We start from the raw sequence: 23112 nt of genomic DNA, 5'->3' as shown, positions 1-23112 counted from the left end.
ACTAATAATATATAATTCAATTATAAAGCAAGAAATACGTCTTATAATAATATTACTCAGCGATTTATAAAAATAACAAAGTTCTTGTCGCTGCTGCTCCTGACGACCAATCAGATTTCTGCCGTTTTGCCTCTTGCAGTGCGGAATCGATGGCTGGAATCTGACTGGTTGCTACGGGCAACACTTTCATTATTCTCTACATTGTATAAATAATCCTTGAACTCTCGTTGCCGATAGCAACCGATTAGAATTCATCTTTTACATTTGTAAATTACACAAGAAAAATAAACGTGATTTCTGATTGGTCGTTAGGGGTAACAAAGACGCTACATGACAGCTGAGGCTCCGTGACAATGGCGTCTGTTACTCCAGGTACTGGATGATGGGCCGGACACAGGTGCAGCCCACCGTCACCAGCTGCTTCTCCAGCCTATAGGTGGGGACACATCCTCTCATCTCACCACGCAGGACCAGGATCTCCTGTCTGATGGGGACTGAGTTCATGCTGAGGTCCACATGACCCTCCGGGGCCAAACATCCGCGGTGGAGACATCGGGCCTCGCTGATGACCGCAGGGAATCTGTTACTGTCCACATTAGAGCTGGTGGAAGGAGATGAGAGAGATCAGGACACAGCAGTAACCATGTTTAGTCCCCCATACTCCGGCCTGCTGACCCCCATATATCATTATTATTATTTCTGCCATTACTCCATGTACATTCACCTGTATTCCCATGGAGAGATGGAGCGGCTCCTCACACTGTCCGCCATTACTTGTGCAGAACTCCGACTGCCGACCTTCATATCCACCTTCACACGTGGAGGAAATGTGGTGTCCGGTGTGAAGAGACATCCCCCGCCGGACCCTAGAGGGGCCTCCCAGCCATCAGCGCCAGGGACCTGCTCTTCTCTTCCATGGACACAAGAGATGAAGATCAGAAGAAGCAAAGTGGAGAAAACCTGAGGACAGAAGATGTCACACATGTGATAGGGGACATTGTAGAAGTGTCAACATTATGTAGTGATATAAGTAAGGGTTAAATAATGGATCAATAATATACACTAATAATATTCATACTCGTATGGACCTATCCCAAAGATATGCAACAGCGCTCAAGCCAAGAGCAACCAGATATGACTATATAACACATATAAGAAAGTCCAACATTCTAAGTGGAATTCATTCACCAATATATTATATTGTCATGTCATTGTATCATAACACAGGATAACAAACAAAATGGTGGTGGCCCCATGCAAGTGCTGCACTCACTATTCTGCTGGAGCAGTCACTGTGTACATGCATTACATTACTGATCCTGTACTGATCCTGAGTTACATCCTGTATTATACTCCAGAGCTGCACTCACTATTCTGCTGGTGCAGTCACTGTGTACATGCATTACATTACTGATCCTGTACTGATCCTGAGTTACATCCTGTGTTATACTCCAGAGCTGCACTCACTATTCTGCTGGTGCAGTCACTGTGTACATGCATTACATTACTGATCCTGTACTGATCCTGAGTTACATCCTGTATTATACTCCAGAGCTGCACTCACTATTCTGCTGGTGCAGTCACTGTGTACATGCATTACATTACTGATCCTGTACTGATCCTGAGTTACATTCTTTATTATACTCCAGAGCTGCACTCACTATTCTGCTGGTGCAGTCACTGTGTACATGCATTACATTACTGATCCTGTACTGATCCTGAGTTACATCCTGTATTATACTCCAGAGCTGCACTCACTATTCTGCTGGAGCAGTCACTGTGTACATGCATTACATTACTGATCCTGTACTGATCCTGAGTTACATCCTGTATTATACTCCAGAGCTGCACTCACTATTCTGCTGGTGTAGTCACTGTGTACATACATTACATTACTGATCCTGAGTTACATCCTGTATTATGCTCCAGAGCTGCACTCACTATTCTGCTGGTGCAGTCACTGTGTACATACATTACATTACTGATCCTGTACTGATCCTGAGTTACATCCTGTATTATACCCCAGAGCTGCACTCACTATTCTGCTGGTGCAGTCACTGTGTACATACATTACATTACTGATCCTGTACTGATCCTGAGTTACATCCTGTATTATGCTCCAGAGCTGCACTCACTATTCTGCTGGTGCAGTCACTGTGTACATACATTACATTACTGATCCTGTACTGATCCTGAGTTACATCCTGTATTATACTCCAGAGCTGCACTCACTATTCTGCTGGTGCAGTCACTGTGTACATGCATTACATTACTGATCCTGTACTGATCCTGAGTTACATCCTATATTATACTCCAGAGCTGCACTCACTATTCTGGTGGTGCAGTCACTGTGTACATACATTACATTACTGATCATGAGTTACATCCTGTATTATACTCCAGAGCTGCACTCACTATACTGCTGGTGCAGTCACTGTGTACATACATTACATTACTGATCCTGTACTGATCCTGAGTTACATCCTGTATTATACTCCAGAGCTGCACTCACTATTCTGCTGGTGCAGTCACTGTGTACATACATTACATTACTGATCCTGTACTGATCCTGAGTTACATCCTGTATTATACCCCAGAGCTGCACTCACTATTCTGCTGGTGCAGTCACTGTGTACATACATTACATTACTGATCCTGTACTGATCCTGAGTTACATCCTGTATTATACTCCAGAGCTGCACTCACTATTCTGCTGGTGCAGTCACTGTGTACATACATTACATTACTGATCCTGAGTAACATCCTGTATTATACCCCAGAGCTGCACTCACTATTCTGCTGGTGCAGTCGCTGTGTACATACATTACATTACTGATCCTGTACTGATCCTGAGTTACATCCTGTATTATACTCCAGAGCTGCACTCACTATTCTGCTGGTGCAATCACTGTGTACATACATTACTGATCCTGTACTGATCCTGAGTTACATCCTGTATTATACTCCAGAGCTGCACTCACTATTCTGCTGGTGCAGTCACTGTGTACATACATTACTGATCCTGTACTGATCCTGAGTTACATCCTGTATTATACTCCAGAGCTGCACTCACTATTCTGCTGGTGCAGTCACTGTGTACATACATTACATTACTGATCCTGAGTAACATCCTGTATTATACCCCAGAGCTGCACTCACTATTCTGCTGGTGCAGTCACTGTGTACATACATTACATTACTGAACCTGAGTAACATCCTGTATTATACTCCAGAGCTGCACTCACTATTCTGCTGGTGCAGTCGCTGTGTACATACATTACATTACTGATCCTGTACTGATCCTGAGTTACATCCTGTATTATACTCCAGAGCTGCACTCACTATTCTGCTGGTGCAGTCACTGTGTACATACATTACATTACTGATCCTGTACTGATCCTGAGTTACATCCTGTATTATACCCCAGAGCTGCACTCACTATTCTGCTGGTGCAGTCACTGTGTACATACATTACATTACTGATCCTGTACTGATCCTGAGTTACATCCTGTATTATACTCCAGAGCTGCACTCACTATTCTGCTGGTGCAGTCACTGTGTACATACATTACATTACTGATCCTGAGTTACATCCTGTATTATACTCCAGAGCTGCACTCACTATTCTGCTGGTCAGTCACTGTGTACATACATTACGTTACTGATTCTGTACTGATCCTGAGTTACATCCTGTATTATACTCCAGAGCTGCACTCACTATTCTTCTGGTGCAGTCACTGTGTACATACATTACATTACTGATCCTGAGTTACATCCTGTATTATACTCCAGAGCTGCACTCACTATTCTGCTGGTGCAGTCACTGTGTACATACATTACATTACTGATCCTGAGTTACATCCTGTATTATACTCCAGAGCTGCACTCACTATTCTGCTGGTCAGTCACTGTGTACATACATTACATTTCTGATCCTGAGTTACATCCTGTATTATACTCCAGAGCTGCACTCACTATTCTTCTGGTGCAGTCACTGTGTACATACATTACATTACTGATCCTGTACTGATCCTGAGTTACATCCTGTATTATACTCCAGAGCTGCACTCACTATTCTGCTGGTGCAGTCACTGTGTACATACATTACTGATCCTGTACTGATCCTGAGTTACATCCTGTATTATACTCCAGAGCTGCACTCACTATTCTGCTGGTGCTGTCACTGTGTAAATACATTACATTACTGATCCTGAGTAACATCCTGTATTATACCCCAGAGCTGCACTCACTATTCTGCTGGTGCAGTCACTGTGTACATACATTACATTACTGATCCTGAGTAACATCCTGTATTATACTCCAGAGCTGCACTCACTATTCTGCTGGTGCAGTCACTGTGTAAATACATTACATTACTGATCCTGAGTAACATCCTGTATTATACTCCAGAACTGCACTCACTATTCTGCTGGTGCAGTCACTGTGTACATACATTACATTACTGATCCTGTACTGATCCTGAGTTACATCCTGTATTATACCCCAGAGCTGCACTCACTATTTTGCTGGTGCAGTCACTGTGTACATACATTACATTACTGATCCTGTACTGATCCTGAGTTACATCCTGTATTATACTCCAGAGCTGCACTCACTATTCTGCTGGTGCAGTCACTGTGTACATACATTACATTACTGATCCTGTACTGATCCTGAGTTACATCCTGTATTATACTCCAGAGCTGCACTCACTATTCTTCTGGTGCAGTCACTGTGTACATACATTACATTACTGATCCTGAGTTACATCCTGTATTATACTCCAGAGCTGCACTCACTATTCTGCTGGTGCAGTCACTGTGTACATACATTACATTTCTGATCCTGAGTTACATCCAGTATTATACTCCAGAGCTGCACTCACTATTCTTCTGGTGCAGTCACTGTGTACATACATTACATTTCTGATCCTGAGTTACATCCTGTATTATACTCCAGAGCTGCACTCACTATTCTTCTGGTGCAGTCACTGTGTACATACATTACATTTCTGATCCTGAGTTACATCCTGTATTATACTCCAGAGCTGCACTCACTATTCTGCTGGTCAGTCCCTGTGTACATACATTACATTACTGATTCTGTACTGATCCTGAGTTACATCCTGTATTATACTCCAGAGCTGCACTCACTATTCTTCTGGTGCAGTCACTGTGTACATACATTACATTACTGATCCTGAGTTACATCCTGTATTATACTCCAGAGCTGCACTCACTATTCTTCTGGTGCAGTCACTGTGTACATACATTACATTACTGATCCTGAGTTACATCCTGTATAATACTCCAGAGCTGCACTCACTATTCTGCTGGTCAGTCACTGTGTACATACATTACATTACTGATTCTGTGCTGATCCTGAGTTACATCCTGTATTATACTCCAGAGCTGCACTCACTATTCTTCTGGTGCAGTCACTGTGTACATACATTACATTACTGATGCTGAGTTACATCCTGTATTATACTCCAGAGCTGCACTCACTATTCTTCTGGTGCAGTCACTGTGTACATACATTACATTACTGATCCTGAGTTACATCCTGTATTATACTCCAGAGCTGCACTCACTATTCTTCTGGTGCAGTCACTGTGTACATACATTACATTACTGATCCTGAGTTACATCCTGTATTATACTCCAGAGCTGAACTCACTATTCTGCTGGTGCAGTCACTGTGCACATACATTACATTACTGATCCTGAGTAACATCCTGTATTATACTCCAGAGCTGCACTCACTATTCTTCTGGTGCAGTCACTGTGTACATACATTACATTTCTAATCCTGAGTTACATCCAGTATTATACTCCAGAGCTGCACTCACTATTCTTCTGGTGCAGTCACTGTGTACATACATTACATTACTGATCCTGAGTTACATCCTGTATTATACTCCAGAGCTGCACTCACTATTCTTCTGGTGCAGTCACTGTGTACATACATTACATTTCTGATCCTGAGTTACATCCTGTATTATACTCCAGAGCTGCACTCACTATTCTTCTGGTGCAGTCACTGTGTACATACATTACATTTCTGATCCTGAGTTACATCCAGTATTATACTCCAGAGCTGCACTCACTATTCTTCTGGTGCAGTCACTGTGTACATACATTACATTACTGATCCTGAGTTACATCCTGTATTATACTCCAGAGCTGCACTCACTATTCTGCTGGTGTAGTCACTGTGTACATACATTACATTTCTGATCCTGAGTTACATCCTGTATTATACTCCAGAGCTGCACTCACTATTCTTCTGGTGCAGTCACTGTGTACATACATTACATTACTGATCCTGAGTTACATCCTGTATTATACTCCAGAGCTGCACTCACTATTCTGCTCGTGCAGTCACTGTGTACATACATTACATTTCTGATCCTGAGTTACATCCTGTATTATACTCCAGAGCTGCACTCACTATTCTTCTGGTGCAGTCACTGTGTACATACATTACATTACTGATCCTGAGTTACATCCTGTATTATACTCCAGAGCTGCACTCACTATTCTGCTGGTGCAGTCACTGTGTACATACATTACATTTCTGATCCTGAGTTACATCCTGTATTATACTCCAGAGCTGCACTCACTATTCTTCTGGTGCAGTCACTGTGTACATACATTACATTACTGATCCTGAGTTACATCCTGTATTATACTCCAGAGCTGCACTCACTATTCTGCTGGTGCAGTCACTGTGTACATACATTACATTACTGATCCTGAGTAACATCCTGTATTATACTCCAGAGCTGCACTCACTATTCTGCTGGTGCAGTCGCTGTGTACATACATTACATTACTGATCCTGTACTGATCCTGAGTTACATCCTGTATTATACTCCAGAGCTGCACTCACTATTCTTCTGGTGCAGTCACTGTGTACATACATTACATTACTGATCCTGAGTTACATCCTGTATTATACTTCAGAACTGCACTCACTATTCTGCTGGTGCAGTCACTGTGTACATACATTACATTTCTGATCCTGAGTTACATCCTGTATTATACTCCAGAGCTGCACTCACTATTCTTCTGGTGCAGTCACTGTGTACATACATTACATTTCTGATCCTGAGTTACATCCAGTATTATACTCCAGAGCTGCACTCACTATTCTGCTGGTGCAGTCACTGTGTACATACATTACATTACTGATCCTGAGTTACATCCTGTATTATACTCCAGAGCTGCACTCACTATTCTGCTGGTGCAGTCACTGTGTACATACATTACATTACTGATCCTGAGTTACATCCTGTATTATACCCCAGAGCTGCACTCACTATTCTTCTGGTGCAGTCACTGTGTACATACATTACATTACTGATCCTGAGTTACATCCTGTATTATACTCCAGAGCTGCACTCACTATTCTTCTGGTGCAGTCACTGTGTACATACATTACATTACTGATCCTGAGTTACATCCTGTATTATACTCCAGAGCTGCACTCACTATTCTGCTGGTGCAGTCACTGTGTACATACATTACATTTCTGATCCTGAGTTACATCCTGTATTATACTCCAGAGCTGCACTCACTATTCTGCTGGTGCAGTCACTGTGTACATACATTACATTACTGATCCTGAGTTACATCCTGTATTATACTCCAGAGCTGCACTCACTATTCTGCTGGTGCAATCACTGTGTACATACATTACATTTCTGATCCTGAGTTACATCCTGTATTATACTCCAGAGCTGCACTCACTATTCTTCTGGTGCAGTCACTGTGTACATACATTACATTACTGATCCTGAGTTACATCCTGTATTATACTCCAGAGCTGCACTCACTATTCTTCTGGTGCAGTCACTGTGTACATACATTACATTACTGATCCTGAGTTACATCCTGTATTATACTCCAGAGCTGCACTCACTATTCTGCTGGTGCAGTCACTGTGTACATACATTACATTACTGATCCTGTACTGATCCTAAGTTACATCCTGTATTATACCCCAGAGCTGCACTCACTATTCTGCTGGTGCAGTCACTGTGTACATACATTACATTAATGATCCTGTACTGATCCTGAGTTACATCCTGTATTATACTCCAGAGCTGCACTCACTATTCTGCTGGTGCAGTCACTGTGTACATACATTACATTACTGATCCTGAGTTACATCCTGTATTATACTCCAGAGCTGCACTCACTATTCTGCTGGTCAGTCACTGTGTACATACATTACGTTACTGATTCTGTACTGATCCTGAGTTACATCCTGTATTATACTCCAGAGCTGCACTCACTATTCTTCTGGTGCAGTCACTGTGTACATACATTACATTACTGATCCTGAGTTACATCCTGTATTATACTCCAGAGCTGCACTCACTATTCTGCTGGTGCAGTCACTGTGTACATACATTACATTACTGATCCTGAGTTACATCCTGTATTATACTCCAGAGCTGCACTCACTATTCTGCTGGTCAGTCACTGTGTACATACATTACATTACTGATTCTGTACTGATCCTGAGTTACATCCTGTATTATACTCCAGAGCTGCACTCACTATTCTTCTGGTGCAGTCACTGTGTACAAACATTACATTACTGATCCTGAGTTACATCCTGTATTATACTCCAGAGCTGCACTCACTATTCTTCTGGTGCAGTCACTGTGTACATACATTACATTACTGATCCTGTACTGATCCTGAGTTACATCCTGTATTATACTCCAGAGCTGCACTCACTATTCTGCTGGTGCAGTCACTGTGTACATACATTACTGATCCTGTACTGATCCTGAGTTACATCCTGTATTATACTCCAGAGCTGCACTCACTATTCTGCTGGTGCAGTCACTGTGTACATACATTACATTACTGATCCTGTACTGATCCTAAGTTACATCCTGTATTATACCCCAGAGCTGCACTCACTATTCTGCTGGTGCAGTCACTGTGTACATACATTACATTAATGATCCTGTACTGATCCTGAGTTACATCCTGTATTATACTCCAGAGCTGCACTCACTATTCTGCTGGTGCAGTCACTGTGTACATACATTACATTACTGATCCTGAGTTACATCCTGTATTATACTCCAGAGCTGCACTCACTATTCTGCTGGTCAGTCACTGTGTACATACATTACGTTACTGATTCTGTACTGATCCTGAGTTACATCCTGTATTATACTCCAGAGCTGCACTCACTATTCTTCTGGTGCAGTCACTGTGTACATACATTACATTACTGATCCTGAGTTACATCCTGTATTATACTCCAGAGCTGCACTCACTATTCTGCTGGTGCAGTCACTGTGTACATACATTACATTACTGATCCTGAGTTACATCCTGTATTATACTCCAGAGCTGCACTCACTATTCTGCTGGTCAGTCACTGTGTACATACATTACATTACTGATTCTGTACTGATCCTGAGTTACATCCTGTATTATACTCCAGAGCTGCACTCACTATTCTTCTGGTGCAGTCACTGTGTACAAACATTACATTACTGATCCTGAGTTACATCCTGTATTATACTCCAGAGCTGCACTCACTATTCTTCTGGTGCAGTCACTGTGTACATACATTACATTACTGATCCTGTACTGATCCTGAGTTACATCCTGTATTATACTCCAGAGCTGCACTCACTATTCTGCTGGTGCAGTCACTGTGTACATACATTACTGATCCTGTACTGATCCTGAGTTACATCCTGTATTATACTCCAGAGCTGCACTCACTATTCTGCTGGTGCAGTCACTGTGTAAATACATTACATTACTGATCCTGAGTAACATCCTGTATTATACCCCAGAGCTGCACTCACTATTCTGCTGGTGCAGTCACTGTGTACATACATTACATTACTGATCCTGAGTAACATCCTGTATTATACTCCAGAGCTGCACTCACTATTCTGCTGGTGCAGTCGCTGTGTACATACATTACATTACTGATCCTGTACTGATCCTGAGTTACATCCTGTATTATACCCCAGAGCTGCACTCACTATTTTGCTGGTGCAGTCACTGTGTACATACATTACATTACTGATCCTGTACTGATCCTGAGTTACATCCTGTATTATACTCCAGAGCTGCACTCACTATTCTGCTGGTGCAGTCACTGTGTACATACATTACATTACTGATCCTGTACTGATCCTGAGTTACATCCTGTTTTATACTCCAGAGCTGCATTCACTATTCTTCTGGTGCAGTCACTGTGTACATACATTACATTACTGATCCTGAGTTACATCCTGTATTATACTCCAGAGCTGCACTCACTATTCTGCTGGTGTAGTCACTGTGTACATACATTACATTTCTGATCCTGAGTTACATCCAGTATTATACTCCAGAGCTGCACTCACTATTCTTCTGGTGCAGTCACTGTGTACATACATTACATTTCTGATCCTGAGTTACATCCTGTATTATACTCCAGAGCTGCACTCACTATTCTTCTGGTGCAGTCACTGTGTACATACATTACATTTCTGATCCTGAGTTACATCCTGTATTATACTCCAGAGCTGCACTCACTATTCTGCTGGTCAGTCCCTGTGTACATACATTACATTACTGATTCTGTACTGATCCTGAGTTACATCCTGTATTATACTCCAGAGCTGCACTCACTATTCTTCTGGTGCAGTCACTGTGTACATACATTACATTACTGATCCTGAGTTACATCCTGTATTATACTCCAGAGCTGCACTCACTATTCTTCTGGTGCAGTCACTGTGTACATACATTACATTACTGATCCTGAGTTACATCCTGTATAATACTCCAGAGCTGCACTCACTATTCTGCTGGTCAGTCAGTGTGTACATACATTACATTACTGATTCTGTACTGATCCTGAGTTACATCCTGTATTATACTCCAGAGCTGCACTCACTATTCTTCTGGTGCAGTCACTGTGTACATACATTACATTACTGATGCTGAGTTACATCCTGTATTATACTCCAGAGCTGCACTCACTATTCTTCTGGTGCAGTCACTGTGTACATACATTACATTACTGATCCTGAGTTACATCCTGTATTATACTCCAGAGCTGCACTCACTATTCTTCTGGTGCAGTCACTGTGTACATACATTACATTACTGATCCTGAGTTACATCCTGTATTATACTCCAGAGCTGAACTCACTATTCTGCTGGTGCAGTCACTGTGCACATACATTACATTACTGATCCTGAGTAACATCCTGTATTATACTCCAGAGCTGCACTCACTATTCTTCTGGTGCAGTCACTGTGTACATACATTACATTTCTGATCCTGAGTTACATCCAGTATTATACTCCAGAGCTGCACTCACTATTCTTCTGGTGCAGTCACTGTGTACATACATTACATTACTGATCCTGAGTTACATCCTGTATTATACTCCAGAGCTGCACTCACTATTCTGCTGGTGCAGTCACTGTGTACATACATTACATTTCTGATCCTGAGTTACATCCTGTATTATACTCCAGAGCTGCACTCACTATTCTTCTGGTGCAGTCACTGTGTACATACATTACATTACTGATCCTGAGTTACATCCTGTATTATACTCCAGAGCTGCACTCACTATTCTGCTGGTGCAGTCACTGTGTACATACATTACATTTCTGATCCTGAGTTACATCCTGTATTATACTCCAGAGCTGCACTCACTATTCTTCTGGTGCAGTCACTGTGTACATACATTACATTACTGATCCTGAGTTACATCCTGTATTATACTCCAGAGCTGCACTCACTATTCTGCTGGTGCAGTCACTGTGTACATACATTACATTTCTGATCCTGAGTTACATCCTGTATTATACTCCAGAGCTGCACTCACTATTCTTCTGGTGCAGTCACTGTGTACATACATTACATTACTGATCCTGAGTTACATCCTGTATTATACCCCAGAGCTGCACTCACTATTCTGCTGGTGCAGTCGCTGTGTACATACATTACATTACTGATCCTGAGTTACATCCTGTATTATACTCCAGAGCTGCACTCACTATTCTGCTGGTGCAGTCACTGTGTACATACATTACATTACTGATCCTGAGTTACATCCTGTATTATACCCCAGAGCTGCACTCACTATTCTTCTGGTGCAGTCACTGTGTACATACATTACATTACTGATCCTGAGTTACATCCTGTATTATACTCCAGAGCTGCACTCACTATTCTGCTGGTGCAGTCACTGTGTACATACATTACATTTCTGATCCTGAGTTACATCCTGTATTATACTCCAGAGCTGCACTCACTATTCTTCTGGTGCAGTCACTGTGTACATACATTACATTTCTGATCCTGAGTTACATCCAGTATTATACTCCAGAGCTGCACTCACTATTCTGCTGGTGCAGTCACTGTGTACATACATTACATTACTGATCCTGAGTTACATCCTGTATTATACTCCAGAGCTGCACTCACTATTCTGCTGGTGCAGTCACTGTGTACATACATTACATTACTGATCCTGAGTTACATCCTGTATTATACCCCAGAGCTGCACTCACTATTCTTCTGGTGCAGTCACTGTGTACATACATTACATTACTGATCCTGAGTTACATCCTGTATTATACTCCAGAGCTGCACTCACTATTCTTCTGGTGCAGTCACTGTGTACATACATTACATTACTGATCCTGAGTTACATCCTGTATTATACTCCAGAGCTGCACTCACTATTCTGCTGGTGCAGTCACTGTGTACATACATTACATTTCTGATCCTGAGTTACATCCTGTATTATACTCCAGAGCTGCACTCACTATTCTGCTGGTGCAGTCGCTGTGTACATACATTACATTACTGATCCTGAGTTACATCCTGTATTATACTCCAGAGCTGCACTCACTATTCTGCTGGTGCAGTCACTGTGTACATACATTACATTACTGATCCTGAGTTACATCCTGTATTATACTCCAGAGCTGCACTCACTATTCTGCTGGTGCAGTCACTGTGTACATACATTACATTTCTGATCCTGAGTTACATCCTGTATTATACTCCAGAGCTGCACTCACTATTCTTCTGGTGCAGTCACTGTGTACATACATTACATTTCTGATCCTGAGTTACATCCTGTATTATACTCCAGAGCTGCACTCACTATTCTTCTGGTGTAGTCACTGTGTACATACATTACATTACTGATCCTGAGTTACATCCTGTATTATACTCCAGAGCTGCACTCACTATTCTTCTGGTGTAGTCACTGTGTACATACATTACATTTCTGATCCTGAGTTACATCCTGTATTATACTCCAGAGCTGCACTCACTATTCTTCTGGTGTAGTCACTGTGTACATACATTACATTACTGATCCTGAGTTACATCCTGTATTATACTCCAGAGCTGCACTCACTATTCTGCTGGTGCAGTCACTGTGTACATACATTACATTACTGATCCTGAGTTACATCCTGTATTATACTCCAGAGCTGCACTCACTATTCTGCTGGTGCAGTCACTGTGTACATACATTACATTTCTGATCCTGAGTTACATCCTGTATTATACTCCAGAGCTGCACTCACTATTCTTCTGGTGCAGTCACTGTGTACATACATTACATTTCTGATCCTGAGTTACATCCTGTATTATACTCCAGAGCTGCACTCACTATTCTTCTGGTGTAGTCACTGTGTACATACATTACATTTCTGATCCTGAGTTACATCCTGTATTATACTCCAGAGCTGCACTCACTATTCTTCTGGTGCAGTCACTGTGTACATACATTACATTACTGATCTTGTACTGATCCTGAGTTACATCCTGTATTATACTCCAGAGCTGCACTCACTATTCTTCTGGTGCAGTCGCTGTGTACATACATTACATTTCTGATCCTGAGTTACATCCTGTATTATACTCCAGAGCTGCACTCACTATTCTGCTGGTGCAGTCACTGTGTACATACATTACATTTCTGATCCTGAGTTACATCCTGTATTATACTCCAGAGCTGCACTCACTATTCTTCTGGTGCAGTCACTGTGTACATACATTACATTTCTGATCCTGAGTTACATCCAGTATTATACTCCAGAGCTGCACTCACTATTCTTCTGGTGCAGTCACTGTGTACATACATTACATTACTGATCCTGAGTTACATCCAGTATTATACTCCGGAGGTTGACCTGCTATGTTAGCTGCCATAGGGGACAGGATTCCGGTACGAAGCCAAATGCCAAGATTCAGGGTCCTCTGGGACGCTGCTGCTCTCACAGACCAGATTTCTGGGTCCTCGCGCTACTAAGTAGCTTGGTTAAGGTTTTTGTGGACAGAGTCTGGTCTCGAGGACGAAATTCTGTCCCGGCTGTTAACCGGATTATCTCATTTCCATAGGCTTCCATTATACACCGTTACAGTGCAGTGATAATTATTTTCCCTATACTTATAATGGGGTTGCGGCGGACGCGCATCGCGGCGCTAAGCGTGGTTTTCAGGTCTCTTCTCCATACCTGTGGGTGGGGATGCGCTCCCGTTCGCTGCGGGGCCCGTTAGGCGACCCTTTGGGCGCGTTGCGACATAAAACGGACAATTGCGCGGTCGTGCGGACGATTTGGCGCTACTTTCTTGGGGACTGTACGTTGCGACAAGGCTCCCATTCGCTCTAGGACCTGAAATAACGTTCTAGAACAGATTTATGCGGACAAAATGCGCGTTTGCGTAAAAAAATGGCGTAACATTTTTCGCCCAAAAACTGTTAATTGACCATTGAAAATGTATGATCTTAATCAGATTAGCACTTGGACTGCACCACTGGACATCCGTCACTAGATGGAGCTCTAACACTGTCAATTTGTAACAGGGGGTAAATCCGGTTAAAGAGTGGACTATATGCTATATTTTAACCAATGGCATGCACTAACAAATTTCCGTCACCAGGTGGAGCACGGTCACTATAAATTTGTAATGAGGTTAAATCCGGTTAAGACTGCATTATATGCTACTACTTTACCGGATTAGGGTTATGCATGCACTAACAAATTTCCGTCACCAGGTGGAGCACGGTCAATGGAAATTTGTAATGAGGGTATATCCAGTTAACATCTGCACCATGTGCTGCTAAATAACCGGATTTACTCAAAATGAAGGGACTTTGCTGTATTTTAGACCCTGGGTCACTTCCACTATCAGAGGTGCGGGCATTCAGGTGTCTGATGCCCGAAATGACCTCCAGGGGTTATGGCCCATTACCCCCCCTGACAGTGCTGGACATTCAGTTCAGTTTTTGCTTTTCATTTATTTTTATTTTATTTGTCCAGAATGGGGGGGTGAATAAACTTTGGGTAAATCCGGTTATCATCTGCACCATATGCTGCTCAGTAACCGGATTAGGGTGAATAAACTTTGGGTAAATCCGGTTAACATCTGCACTACGTGCTGCTCAGTAACCGGATTAGGGTGAATAAACTTTGGGTAAATCCGGTTAACATCTGCACTACGTGCTGCTCAGTAACCGGATTAGGGTGAATAAACTTTGGGTAAGGCTGAGTTCACACGATGCGTATTTCATGCGTTTCCGCGGCGTTTTTGCAGTTGCGTAAACGCCGCGGAAACGCATGAAAAACGCATGGTAGAAGGGCAGCAATGTTCCCCAATGGAAATCCGCATGTGCTGTGCCCATGATGCGGATTTTTCCGCAGCATGTCAATTAATTTTGCGGAAACGCGGCGATTTCGCCGCCATTGACTTGCATTAGAACGCGCCAATTCCACAAGACAGCATCTGTACTTGCGCTATTGGTGCGTTCTAATATGCGGATGGTACCCGGGTGTGGAGGACAGGAGAGTCTCATCCACACCCAGGTACCATTAAAAAAGCTGTAAAAAAAAGAATAAAATAAAAAATAAATGTATTCTTACCTTCTGTCGGCCGCGCAGCGCTCCCGCTTGGTTCCTGGCACTTGCAGTGAGTTGTAGGACCTGCGCTGACGTCAGAGTCATGTGACGGGTCACGTGACGCTGACGTCGGCAGGTCTTTCAATTCAAAGTTGCCAGCAGCCGGGAACTTTGTAAAGCAGGACAGCGCGGGCCATCGGAGGTAAGTATATCCACTCTCTCGGGTCACACTATATATGCTGCTTGCATGGATTTATACAGTGTGACCTAGTTGTCAAGCACTTTCCAGGTGATGCTAAAATCGCCTGGAAAGCGCTTGTCAATCTGCATGCGTTTTTTCTGCCAGGGAGATGCAGAAATGATGCAGAAATTTTCTGCTTCATTTCTGCATCGTGTGCACATACCCTAAGTCCGGTTAACCGCTGCACCATATGCTGCTAAGTAACCGGATTTACTCAAAATGAAGGGACTTTGCTGTATTTTAGACCCTGGGTCACTTCCACTATCAGAGGTGCGGGCATCCAGGTGTCTCCAGGGGTTATGGCCCATTACCCCCCCCCTGACAGTGCTGGACATTATATGTGATTAGCCTCAGATTGATTAGTGTAATTTTCTGACTTTTTTGAAAATTTCATTTTTTGTGAAAATCTCCGCTAAATGAGGTTATAGTATGTTAGAGGGCATCCCAGGAGGGTCCCAAATGTGTGGGTAAAATATATATCCCACGAGGGGAAAATTGAAAAAAAGTTGAAAAAAAAAATTTTGGGGGACTTAGAAAATTTTCACACATATCTCAGACTTCCAGAGAGGGGAGCATGTCTGTAAGCGCATCCGATTTCAGTTCCAGAGCGTTTCACCCGATGAGTCCTTCATACTTAGTTGTTTTTGCCAATTTTCTGATATTTGTCTGGAATGGGGTCAATAAACTTTGGGTAAATCCGGTTATCATCTGCACCATGTTCTGCTAAGTAACGGGATTAGGGTGAATAAACTTTGGGTACATCCGGTTAACATCTGTACCATGTTCTGCTAATTACCCGGATTTACTCAAAATGAAGGGACTTTGCCGTTTTTTAGACCCTGGGTCACTTCCACTGTCAGAGGTGCGGGCATCCAGGTGTCTGATGCCCAAAATGACCTCCAGGGGTTATGACCCATTACCCCCCCCTGACAGTGCTGGACATTATATGTGATTAGCCTCAGATTGATTAGTGTTCACCATTGGTCCCCGGGACCTGCTAAGTCCTTATCATACATACGACACTCGGCAACTGGTAATGTTTTAATATTTGACACTAGCTTAGGACCAAGCCGAATGGGTCACCTTGACGCAGTGGGATGGCTTTCACATTTATTTCGATCAACATAATGTCACCAAGTACCCTATCTTTATTTCCATGCTCTGTGCCATGTATTGTTTCCTTTTTTAAAGCTACTTGCTCATTTTTTTTTCTTTTTTCTCCCTTTGGTTTTGCTCTTTTGAGGCCTTGGTAAACATGCACCTATACTGCATGTTCATATATATATATATATATATATATTTTGCTGTCATTGCTAAGTAGGGTGTGGCCTGCCTTTATATGAGCTGGACAGTGTATGTGAACTTGAAATGGGCCAGATGCTATTGCGTCGGGAGGGCGGTGAAATTGCCCTGTGACGTCTCCCCCGTCTCTGCTCCTTCTCCCCCTCTGCCTCCCTGTGTGCTGTGTTTTGGTGTCCTGTGCTCGGTGTTTTGAGCTGTGTGCCTCATGTGCTCTCCCCCCGTCTGCTCTCTCACACACACTCCCAGGTCCTCCACGGTCGTCGCTGTATTCTGGGCGGCTGACGGTCTGGGCTGACGTAGCGTACATGTACCTACCGTATCATACGTGTACGTTATGGTAAGCTCAGACCAATGAAAGGAAGCATCCGGCGCTCAATCAGAGGGAGTATCCGGCACCCAATCAGAGGGACGGCTGTAACATCACGTGCCGACGTTAGCTGCTGGTCTGTGATTGGCTGGCGGCTGCTTCCTGTGATTGGGCGGAGCTTACCGTAATGTACGGGACGCTGCATGTAGGGTACAGCAGCGGAGAGAGACCGGCGGTCGGGCGGAATCCAGCGCGGAGCCACAGAGCACCGATGAGTGTGTGTGTTCTGGCGGGTCTGCCAGTGGCATGGGGTTATTTGGTGGTGGATCCAGCGGCGACCCCAGGGGCGGCTCTGGCAGCGGTGGCGTCTCTGGCGGTGTGTCTGGCTGTGCTTGCAGCAGCGTTTGAAGTGGCGGGTGCAGCCAGGGTGTCCTGTGCCATCTTGGGGCACTCATGTGCTTCCTGCCGGGCACGGCCGCGGTGCCTTATGGGATTCGTGCACCGCGCGAACTGCCAATTATGTAAGTAGATAGCCTCCCATTGCTTAGTGTTCTTGATTGTCTCTGTGGCCACACTCTCCTCCGTAGTGTAAAAACATGGCAGCAGCGCAAGTGCGTATGCTCGCTGGGTTATGTCGTCATCTTTGCATCTGTGTCAGTGATGGTGCATCGGAGACCAGAGCTGTGGAGTCAAAGTCGGAGTCAATTTTGGTGGAGTCGGTATAAAAAGGACCGACTCAGACTCCAAAAATATATAATAAATTGGGTACGGTAGTTCAATGCAATATTTTCAAATTATTATGTTCTACATATCTTGATTGTTACAATAATGATTAAAAGGCTTATGTTCACATGATGCTAGAATAAATGTATCACCTAAACATCAGCAATGTAGGAAGGAGTCAGAGTCATGGAGTCGGAGTCAGTGCTTTGGCTTACCGACTCCACAGCCCTGGAGACGGCCAGGCAAGTGGCGCTGCTGCAGTTGTGGGCGCCTTTCCCAGAATTTCACGCAGGATCCTAGATGCCAAATTGCAGCATCGGTATCCAGGATCGTGCATCTTCCTAACAATAATGCATGTTGCAGCAGCCTCCAAGATGCATTATCAGTAGGAATAGATATATTCAGATGCTGAATATGGAGAAATATTTTCTATTAACCCTACCCCACCACTATACCAGAGAAGCAAACAAAACCATCTCAAACTTTTATTTAAAACATTTTATTTACTGGAAAAAGGAATGAGGCAGAGGGCAAAAACATTTAGTACCAAAAAGAAATAAATTCATATATGTACTTTTGTAAAAACAAAGGAAAGAAATTCTGCATGAATGAGCCTTGTCATTTATTCATAACTCTGTCAATCCAGCACAAATGCCATCCAGACAGGACATCCACATTTGGAAATCTCAATCCCCTTTATTTGCCAAGAAACATCTAAAGGAGTTATTGAAGTCTCCAACGCTTGGTTACCTAAATAGAAAAAAATAAATAATATAATAAATATATATTAGATGGTGGCCCGATTCTAACGCATCGGGTATTCTAGAATATGTATGTAGGCTGCTGGGGTGTATATAGAGGCTGCTGAGCTGTATATAGAGGCTGCTGGGGTGTATATAGAGGCTGCTGAGCTGTATATAGAGGCTGCTGGGCTGTATATAGAGGCTGCTGGGCTGTATATAGAGGCTGCTGGGGTGTATATAGAAACTGCTGGGGTGTATATAGAAACTGCTGGGGTGTATATAGAAGCTGCTGGGGTGTATATAGAAGCTGCTGGGCTGTATATAGAGGCTGCTGGGCTGTATATAGAGACTGCTGGGCTGTATATAGAGGCTGATGGGCTGTATATAGAGGCTGCTGGGCTGTATATAGAGGCTGCTGGGCTGTATATAGAGGCTGCTGCTGGGGTCTATATAGAGGCTGCTGGAGTATATATAGAGGCTGCTGGGCTGTATATAGAGGCTGCTGCTGGGGTCTATATAGAGGCTGCTGCTGGAGTCTATATAGAGGCTGCTGGGCTGTATATAGAGTCTGCTGCTGGGGTGTATATAGAGGCTGCTGGAGTATATATAGAGGCTGCTGGAGTATATATAGAGGCTGCTGCTGGGGTGTATATAGAGGCTGCTGGGCTGTATATAGAAGCTGCTGGGGTGTATATAGAGGCTGCTGGAGTATATATAGAGGCTGCTGGAGTATATATAGAGGCTGCTGCTGCTGGGCTGTATATAGAGGCTGCTGGGCTGTATATAGAGGCTGCTGGGGTGTATATAGAAACTGCTGGGGTGTATATAGAAGCTGCTGGGGTGTATATAGAAGCTGCTGGGGTGTATATAGAAGCTGCTGGGCTGTATATAGAGGCTGCTGGGCTGTATATAGAGGCTGCTGGGCTGTATATAGAGGCTGATGGGCTGTATATAGAGGCTGCTGGGCTGTATATAGAGGCTGCTGCTGGGGTCTATATAGAGGCTGCTGGAGTATATATAGAGGCTGCTGGGCTGTATATAGAGGCTGCTGCTGGGGTGTATATAGAGGCTGCTGGGCTGTATATAGAGGCTGCTGCTGGGCTGTATATAGAGGCTGCTGCTGGAGTATATATAGAGGCTGCTGGGCTGTATATAGAGGCTGCTGCTGGGGTCTATATAGAGGCTGCTGCTGGAGTCTATATAGAGGCTGCTGGGCTGTATATAGAGTCTGCTGCTGGGGTGTATATAGAGGCTGCTGGAGTATATATAGAGGCTGCTGGAGTATATATAGAGGCTGCTGCTGGGGTGTATATAGAGGCTGCTGGGCTGTATATAGAAGCTGCTGGGGTGTATATAGAGGCTGCTGGAGTATATATAGAGGCTGCTGGAGTATATATAGAGGCTGCTGCTGCTGGGCTGTATATAGAGGCTGCTGGGCTGTATATAGAGGCTGCTGGGGTGTATATAGAGGCTGCTGGGGTGTATATAGAGGCTGCTGGGGTGTATATAGAGGCTGCTGGGGTGTATATAGAGGCTGCTGGGGTGTATATAGAGGCTGCTGCTGGGCTGTATACACAGGCTGCTGGGCTGTATATAGAAGCTGCTGGGCTGTATATAGAGGCTAATGGGCTTGTATATAGAAGCTGCTGGGGTGTATATAGAGGCTGCTGCTGGGCTGTATATAGAGGCTGCTGCTGGGCTGTATATAGAGGCTGCTGGGCTGTATATAGAGGCTGCTGGGCTGTATATAGAGGCTGCTGAGCTGTATATAGAGGCTGCTGGGGTGTATATAGAGGCTGCTGGGGTGTATATAGAGGCTGCTGAGCTGTATATAGAGGCTGCTGCTGGGCTGTATATAGAGGCTGCTGGGCTGTATATAGAGGCTGCTGGGGTGTATATAGAGGCTGCTGAGCTGTATATAGAGGCTGCTGGGGTGTATATAGAGGCTGCTGGGGTGTATATAGAGGCTGCTGAGCTGTATATAGAGGCTGCTGGGGTGTATATAGAGGCTGCTGGGGTGTATATAGAAACTGCTGGGGTGTATATAGAAGCTGCTGGGGTGTATATAGAAGCTGCTGGGCTGTATATAGAGGCTGCTGGGCTGTATATAGAGGCTGCTGGGCTGTATATAGAGGCTGCTGGGCTGTATATAGAGGCTGATGGGCTGTATATAGAGGCTGCTGGGCTGTATATAGAGGCTGCTGGGCTGTATATAGAGGCTGCTGCTGGGGTCTATATAGAGGCTGCTGGAGTATATATAGAGGCTGCTGGGCTGTATATAGAGGCTGCTGCTGGGGTCTATATAGAGGCTGCTGCTGGAGTCTATATAGAGGCTGCTGGGCTGTATATAGAGTCTGCTGCTGGGGTGTATATAGAGGCTGCTGGAGTATATATAGAGGCTGCTGGAGTATATATAGAGGCTGCTGGGCTGTATATAGAAGCTGCTGGGGTGTATATAGAGGCTGCTGGAGTATATATAGAGGCTGCTGGAGTATATATAGAGGCTGCTGCTGCTGGGCTGTATATAGAGGCTGCTGGGCTGTATATAGAGGCTGCTGGGGTGTATATAGAGGCTGCTGGGGTGTATATAGAGGCTGCTGGGGTGTATATAGAGGCTGCTGGGGTGTATATAGAGGCTGCTGCTGGGGTGTATATAGAGGCTGCTGGGCTGTATATAGAAGCTGCTGGGGTGTATATAGAGGCTGCTGGAGTATATATAGAGGCTGCTGGAGTATATATAGAGGCTGCTGCTGCTGGGCTGTATATAGAGGCTGCTGGGCTGTATATAGAGGCTGCTGGGGTGTATATAGAAACTGCTGGGGTGTATATAGAAGCTGCTGGGGTGTATATAGAAGCTGCTGGGGTGTATATAGAAGCTGCTGGGCTGTATATAGAGGCTGCTGGGCTGTATATAGAGGCTGCTGGGCTGTATATAGAGGCTGATGGGCTGTATATAGAGGCTGCTGGGCTGTATATAGAGGCTGCTGCTGGGGTCTATATAGAGGCTGCTGGAGTATATATAGAGGCTGCTGGGCTGTATATAGAGGCTGCTGCTGGGGTGTATATAGAGGCTGCTGGGCTGTATATAGAGGCTGCTGCTGGGCTGTATATAGAGGCTGCTGCTGGAGTATATATAGAGGCTGCTGGGCTGTATATAGAGGCTGCTGCTGGGGTCTATATAGAGGCTGCTGCTGGAGTCTATATAGAGGCTGCTGGGCTGTATATAGAGTCTGCTGCTGGGGTGTATATAGAGGCTGCTGGAGTATATATAGAGGCTGCTGGAGTATATATAGAGGCTGCTGCTGGGGTGTATATAGAGGCTGCTGGGCTGTATATAGAAGCTGCTGGGGTGTATATAGAGGCTGCTGGAGTATATATAGAGGCTGCTGGAGTATATATAGAGGCTGCTGCTGCTGGGCTGTATATAGAGGCTGCTGGGCTGTATATAGAGGCTGCTGGGGTGTATATAGAGGCTGCTGGGGTGTATATAGAGGCTGCTGGGGTGTATATAGAGGCTGCTGGGGTGTATATAGAGGCTGCTGGGGTGTATATAGAGGCTGCTGCTGGGCTGTATACACAGGCTGCTGGGCTGTATATAGAAGCTGCTGGGCTGTATATAGAGGCTAATGGGCTTGTATATAGAAGCTGCTGGGGTGTATATAGAGGCTGCTGCTGGGCTGTATATAGAGGCTGCTGCTGGGCTGTATATAGAGGCTGCTGGGCTGTATATAGAGGCTGCTGGGCTGTATATAGAGGCTGCTGAGCTGTATATAGAGGCTGCTGGGGTGTATATAGAGGCTGCTGGGGTGTATATAGAGGCTGCTGAGCTGTATATAGAGGCTGCTGCTGGGCTGTATATAGAGGCTGCTGGGCTGTATA

The 23112-nt window shown here is 44.3% G+C and overlaps 1 long non-coding RNA gene across 1 annotated transcript in view; it reads right to left on the bottom strand.

Annotated features, from left to right (window-relative positions):
- Positions 1 to 305: 305 nt before the first annotated feature.
- The window catches only part of LOC141222241 (uncharacterized), a 37517-nt gene continuing 14710 nt past the window's right edge, over positions 306 to 23112 (bottom strand). The window contains exons 2-3 of the long non-coding RNA XR_012290079.1: positions 725 to 960; positions 306 to 601 (exon numbers count right to left, since the gene is read on the bottom strand). This is a non-coding gene — a long non-coding RNA (uncharacterized lncRNA). The remainder of the gene's footprint in view (positions 602 to 724; positions 961 to 23112) is intronic.

The sequence above is a fragment of the Phyllobates terribilis genome, unplaced genomic scaffold, assembly GCF_046119375.1.
Source record: "Phyllobates terribilis strain yellow unplaced genomic scaffold, ASM4611937v1 Scaffold_349__1_contigs__length_1988846, whole genome shotgun sequence".
In the NCBI taxonomy this organism is placed as follows: Eukaryota; Metazoa; Chordata; class Amphibia; order Anura; family Dendrobatidae; genus Phyllobates; species Phyllobates terribilis.
The sequence above is the reverse complement of the archived record's forward strand: the minus strand, read 5'-3'. Positions and strand labels throughout refer to the sequence as shown.